The sequence below is a fragment of the Psammomys obesus genome, unplaced genomic scaffold (assembly GCF_907164565.1).
Source record: "Psammomys obesus unplaced genomic scaffold, mPsaObe1.curated_primary_1811, whole genome shotgun sequence".
Classification (NCBI taxonomy): Eukaryota; Metazoa; Chordata; class Mammalia; order Rodentia; family Muridae; genus Psammomys; species Psammomys obesus.
This window is the reverse complement of record NW_026592510.1, coordinates 16,545,732-16,551,465: the sequence shown is the minus strand read 5'-3', so window position 1 is coordinate 16,551,465 and position 5,734 is coordinate 16,545,732.

Below are 5,734 nucleotides of genomic sequence, written 5' to 3'. Positions count from 1 at the left end.
TGAACATACCAGAAATGAGCATCAAAATACAACACGGGAAAGAGGGGAGGGCTTACATTCTTTTCATAATATGATCATCGTTAAGCTCAAAACCAAACATGCAAATTCTAACATTTTCCCTAAATCTGATACATAAACAGGAATAAGCAAAATGTGAAAAAAAAGGAACAATTTTAAATTCCACCTGTGATAGCCAGGGTCAAAACAGCACAGGAAAATTCAAATTCTGCTTGTGGGTTTACTGGAAGACATCCTGAGAATTAAAGAGTCTTAGGCTCCTGGAGGGACCTCCTCCCCATCTGAGCTCGACCTCCCTCCTGGTTGAGGTTTTGCATTTTTAACAGGTGGTGGCAGGTGCTTGCAATATGCACATTGAAGTTTAATTTCCATCTGGGTGAACAAGAAGTCAGCTGCTCAGGGCCAGGGCTTTATTTGCTGTGGACACAGGGACGTTTGCTTAGAGGGCACTGAGAGTAAAGAGAATGAAGGCTTAACTGGGTAAAGAGGGAACACAGAAAACTCCCTGGGATTAGAAACGATGGGTTGGGCAAATATTCTTTACAGCATTTGATATTTGCAATATGGAAATGAAATTCAGATCAGAAAAAAAAAAACTGCTTCATGTACTTCTTATCTCTCAAGGTCTCCCAAACTTTCTTGAAACTGAAACATCTAAGTTACATTTATATGCAGTTCCAGTGAGCCAAGCTTAATGTAATATAAGATATATTCCTTAAATAAAACTCTATAGACTGAATTTTGTTGAACATGAAGTTCTTTGTTGCAAAGAATTATTATATGGTGAAGGACACTCACATAAATAAAGCTACCCGAGAGAAAAAAAATCAGTGAAGAATTCATTTTGTGTCCAATCTTGCTTTACAGAGCTTCAAAACCTGGATGTTTAACTGCAGTCTGATGAGTCACACTTTAAAATTTGCCCAGAGGTAGGGAAGTGGGAGGAATATTTGTTGGAGAATGCATAGTTCTGTCTGAACCTAACAAAAAGAAAAATAGCACCATTAATAAAAAAAACTGCATATATTTGAAGTGAACTATGAACCCTTACACACACACACACACACACACACACACACACACTTTTCAAATTTCTCATTTATCCTTAAGATAAAGTCACATTTTCCCCAAGGGAAGTGACTCCAAATTCTTTAAATACTTATATCTTGAAGAAGCTGCAGTGCTTAATAAATGATAGCAGTCATTCTAGCTACTGAGCCACAGCAGTGTTCTTTCGGTCTGTGTGTCCTGTTCTACAGAGGCTAAGAGGCTGTAGAGTGATTACTAGGGCAGGACAATGTCTGACTTGAGTCTCCCTGCTGAGCCCCTTTCCTACTTTAAGACTTAGCTAAAAGCCAGTTGTCTACAGACTACTTGCCAGTCTTCAAGACATGTTTTCACTGAAAGCAGATAGTTCATTGGATCTTGGACACAGAACCATTACCTAGAATTTTCAGTCTGTTGTTTAATGTCTTTCCTTACCACTATATTTAATCTGTTTAGAAATTATTCTTATTTATACCCAAATTTTCAAATTTCAAAGGAAATTTACAGCATAAACCTAATGACAAACTTTTGTAAGCATCGTGTCCCTTGTGGTCACGATGTGAAGGTGCTGGCTCATCCAGGAAATGGCTATGGAAAGAAAGCCTTCTCTGCCACAGAGAAGCCAGCCTAGTCCACATAGTGAGTTCCAGGCCAGGCAGTGCTACATAATGAGACCCTATCTCAAAATAAGGAACATCAAAATATTATCAGTACAGTATATGAAAATAAAAGTCAAATTGAGGACTGCTAGCCCATCCTACAAGAACAATAGATGCAGCAGTATCCAGAAAATGGACCAGAGAGTCACCTAAATCTGGCAGCATTGGCTTTCATCAACAGCATCAGTGGCCAAATGCTCACAGTCTAGGTGACGCGTAGGATGGCACGGGCGGGAAGACTTAACCGCTGTTATTTTTTGAGCTCTCCCTATGAACTGATTAATGACACATAACTAATGAGGAAGGTAAGTGATTAAAGAGAGATGGAAGATCTTACGACTTAGAGAGTAGAGAGACCTCAGCAACTTCCTGGGAGAAAATGAGGGTGTCATTACAACTGGAAGGTAACAGTTTTATCAGGTCATGCCTCTCTGTCATATGGAGATACTATTGCATTGCACAACCTTAGGGAAAATGTTCTAGAACATTACTTGGTACCTTTCATGACTCAAGGTTTAGGTAAGCTCCCAGACTATTTTGAGACCAGAAATTAAATGCTGTTAGAAGATTTTTTTTAAATTTCCCTCTTACCCTGTATTTATCAGACCAGTATTTGTCTTCACAATAGAAAACATGTCAGCCAATATTCCTGTTCTTGCATCTCACCGTGACACATTTTCTGCTTGAAGAAATAAAAACAAAACTTCAAAGAAGTTTTTGGTTGTTATTGTTTAGGTATCGACCTGTAACCAAAACAATACATTACCCAAATGTGCGATGGTCTGAACTCACTCTAACAAGCTGATTTGTTTGGCCCCAAAGAATATGAGTTGTTTGTAATACAGAGAAATATATTACTAAGCACAGCTACTTGGAAAGTTGACATGGGAGTATATCTCATTGAGAAAACAATATGAAACCATCTCTAAAAACAAACAATAAACCAACGAATGCTTATTAAATGCACAAAGACATGTCTCTCTTTGAGAACGAGTTCATTTGACAGGATGTCAGTGGTAGTAAATAATCAGACAGGACTATCTGGTTTACCCTCCACTAATGGGAAGCGGACATTTCCTGAAAGGAATCCTTTCATAACTGTTGGAACTGACACTGAGCAGTATCATAATACAATCCAAATCCCATGATTGAGCAAGAGATTCGGAAAATTTTTATCTGTGCTATTCATTGGAATTTTGGTTTCTGTATTTTAACATTGTTCCCGCTCTTTTATTTCTAACTGAAAATTCAATCCCTTGCTGTTAGTGATCTGATGACAACAATGAAGAATGTCTTTCTAGTTTAATAACCTGCTGTAGACATGTTATTTAAACAGCCTTAGTAGTGACCCAATGGGATTTAGAGTGACCTCATTAAAAGTAAAAATAAATAACTCTGGGTGTAATTAAAAGGCAAAGCTGACTGGAGATAGCAGGCCAGGTGAGGCACTACGTGGTCAAAGACAAAGGCACCACTGTTAATACCTGTCTGCCTTGGACAGGTTCATGAATAGATACTTACTTGGGGTCAGTGAACTATTTGAGTTCAAATGAGCCAAGAGCAAGTGCCCTAGAAACTTAAATTATCTCTCTTCAATGTTCTGCCTATATCTCCCATCAATCTATAATCCCATCTATAATCCCTCTGTACCTATGGTTCTGAAACTCTAAAGCAAAACTCTATCCGGCATTGTTCGCGGTGGCAAGGGAAGAATGAGTTAGTGTTTGTATTTGGTTGCCTTACTGCATTCTTTTTTTTTTTTTTTTTTTTTTTTTGTGGTTTGAGACAGAAACTCAGAAGATCTCTCACCCTTTAGTGTGTACTCACATATCCTGAGATCCCTTGGGCAAGGATGAACTTCTCTAAAAAGGGCAAATGACGACTTAAGTAAGCCCAGCTTGTCCCTGTAAACGTCAGACTAGGAACAGCTCTCATGCTCTATCTGACCCACTCTTCTCCAGAATGGATACACTTTGCTCCGTGTGATAAGGCGTGGTCACATACACTGTAAAACTGAACTGGCTCTGTCTTGCGGTAGAGCAGATGAAGGTTTAGAAGTAAACTGCTGTGCATGCATCTGACAGTCCCCCCACACTAAGGTTTTTAGACGGCAAGGCCTCAGATTTCTTAATATGTCTGAGCAAATAAAGCTTATCAGCATTTAATTGAAGGCAGTTTAAGCATGCTGGAGTAGTTGACATCTCGTTACATCTCCGTGACAGGATATGCTAGTTACATTGACTCTTGCATGGATTTTTAATTGCCACTTTCCTGAGCAATACTGTATAAAATAAATCCAATGATGAAAAGGCAAGTATTGATTCATAAAGTAGAATGTTGAAATTATACCTGCTAGAATAAGACTTATTTAGTAATAAGTCACTATATTTATAATGTATAACAAACAAGAAATACTTAGAATTATTTTCTTTTCTTGAATAACATGCACATTTAGAATGGATGCTTATTTGGTGGTATAGTTAAAGTGTCTTCGTGCCAAGAATTCTGTCACCTTGGCAGTGAAGGCTCTCCCTGATCACTTGGAAATGTATCTTCTGACTGTGTGAATCTCAAGCTGCTGCTTCTCAGTTAAGCACAGGAGAACAGCACAGCCGATGGCCTAGCATTTCTTCTTAAAATCACGTCAGTGTAATGACTTTTAAACTGAGGCTAAAAAACCATAAATTTTCTTCTGCATTATCAAGCAGAAGTTAGGCACTCGATCCGTTTTACGCACTCTTGCTTATAAAGTCTCTAACAGGCATTTATTCTATCCTCACACTTACACAATTAGGAACAATGGGGCACCGAACAGAACTGCCACGCATTACTCAAAAGTGAAGCAGAAGTCGATGACCAGCAAACAGGAAGGTCATGACGGGCATCCAGTTCTGCTTTTGAGTACAACAGTCCCTATCATAGTGCCAACCTGAGCTGAGAGACTCAGAGAGAGGCACAACATTATACTGAAAACTGCTATGTATGAAACAAATGAGCTGGGTCCAAGTAAGAGGACTTGAGTGACTATGAACCTACACACAACTAGCTTCTAATTCTGGGAAATAACTCATGGACACTCCTGTACCTACAAAACCACTCTCAGAGCACAGGTAACCACAGGCATGCACTTTGATCCCTCTTGAGGAGGGTGTGAAAATCTTAACAATGTTCTTTTGAGTCTCTCAGTTTCCTTTACAGTTCTTGACAAACCAGCTTTTCTGGATTAAGTACTCACATTGAGTTCATTAGTTCCAAACGTTTCTTTTTTTTTCTTTTAAAAACTTTTCTTACTTTTTCATGCCTGACAGTTGAAACTAAAGCAATAGCAATGATGAAATAACAACAGCCCATTCTATTCTGTGTTCTTACAATGAAAGAAATACAATTGATACCCCAGCTTCCGGCCTACCTACAGGAAACTTCTCAGTAGAGGTTGTTCTTGACTTCTGTCATTTTAAAAGATAACTTTCTTGGAATTATTTTCTGAAGCTATTTCACTCCTTTTACCCTTCAGTTCTTAGGTAAAATTGTCATTTGTTATTTCTTTGGTTGTGATTCATCGAAGAATTTATTCAGAATTCAACAATTCTGAATAAACGCTTTGATTCCATTTTCCTTATTGTTCTTCAGAAAAAGTAAATCCAATGATTATATAGAAAATGTGCATTATGTGTGTGTGTGGCTTCAACGAGTTTAAAAATCCCAGAAAACAGTAATACATAATCATTACTGCTAGCAGCAAATGTAATATAAATGACATTATCTCACCTTCAAAACAGACCAACCAGAAAAATACTGAAGCATGAATTAAGTGAGCTAGAAAGAGATATTATAGTTGACGTAAATCTCATATCTTAGAGTATAATAAAATACATTGAACTTCTGAATAAACACCCTGCCACTCAGTGGTTAAAATATATTTAAATAATGACAATATTGACAGGAATTAGTGTTTTATTAATTTGTTTCAATTTAAAAAATTTTTGCTGTGAAGTTTCCTTTTTGTTATA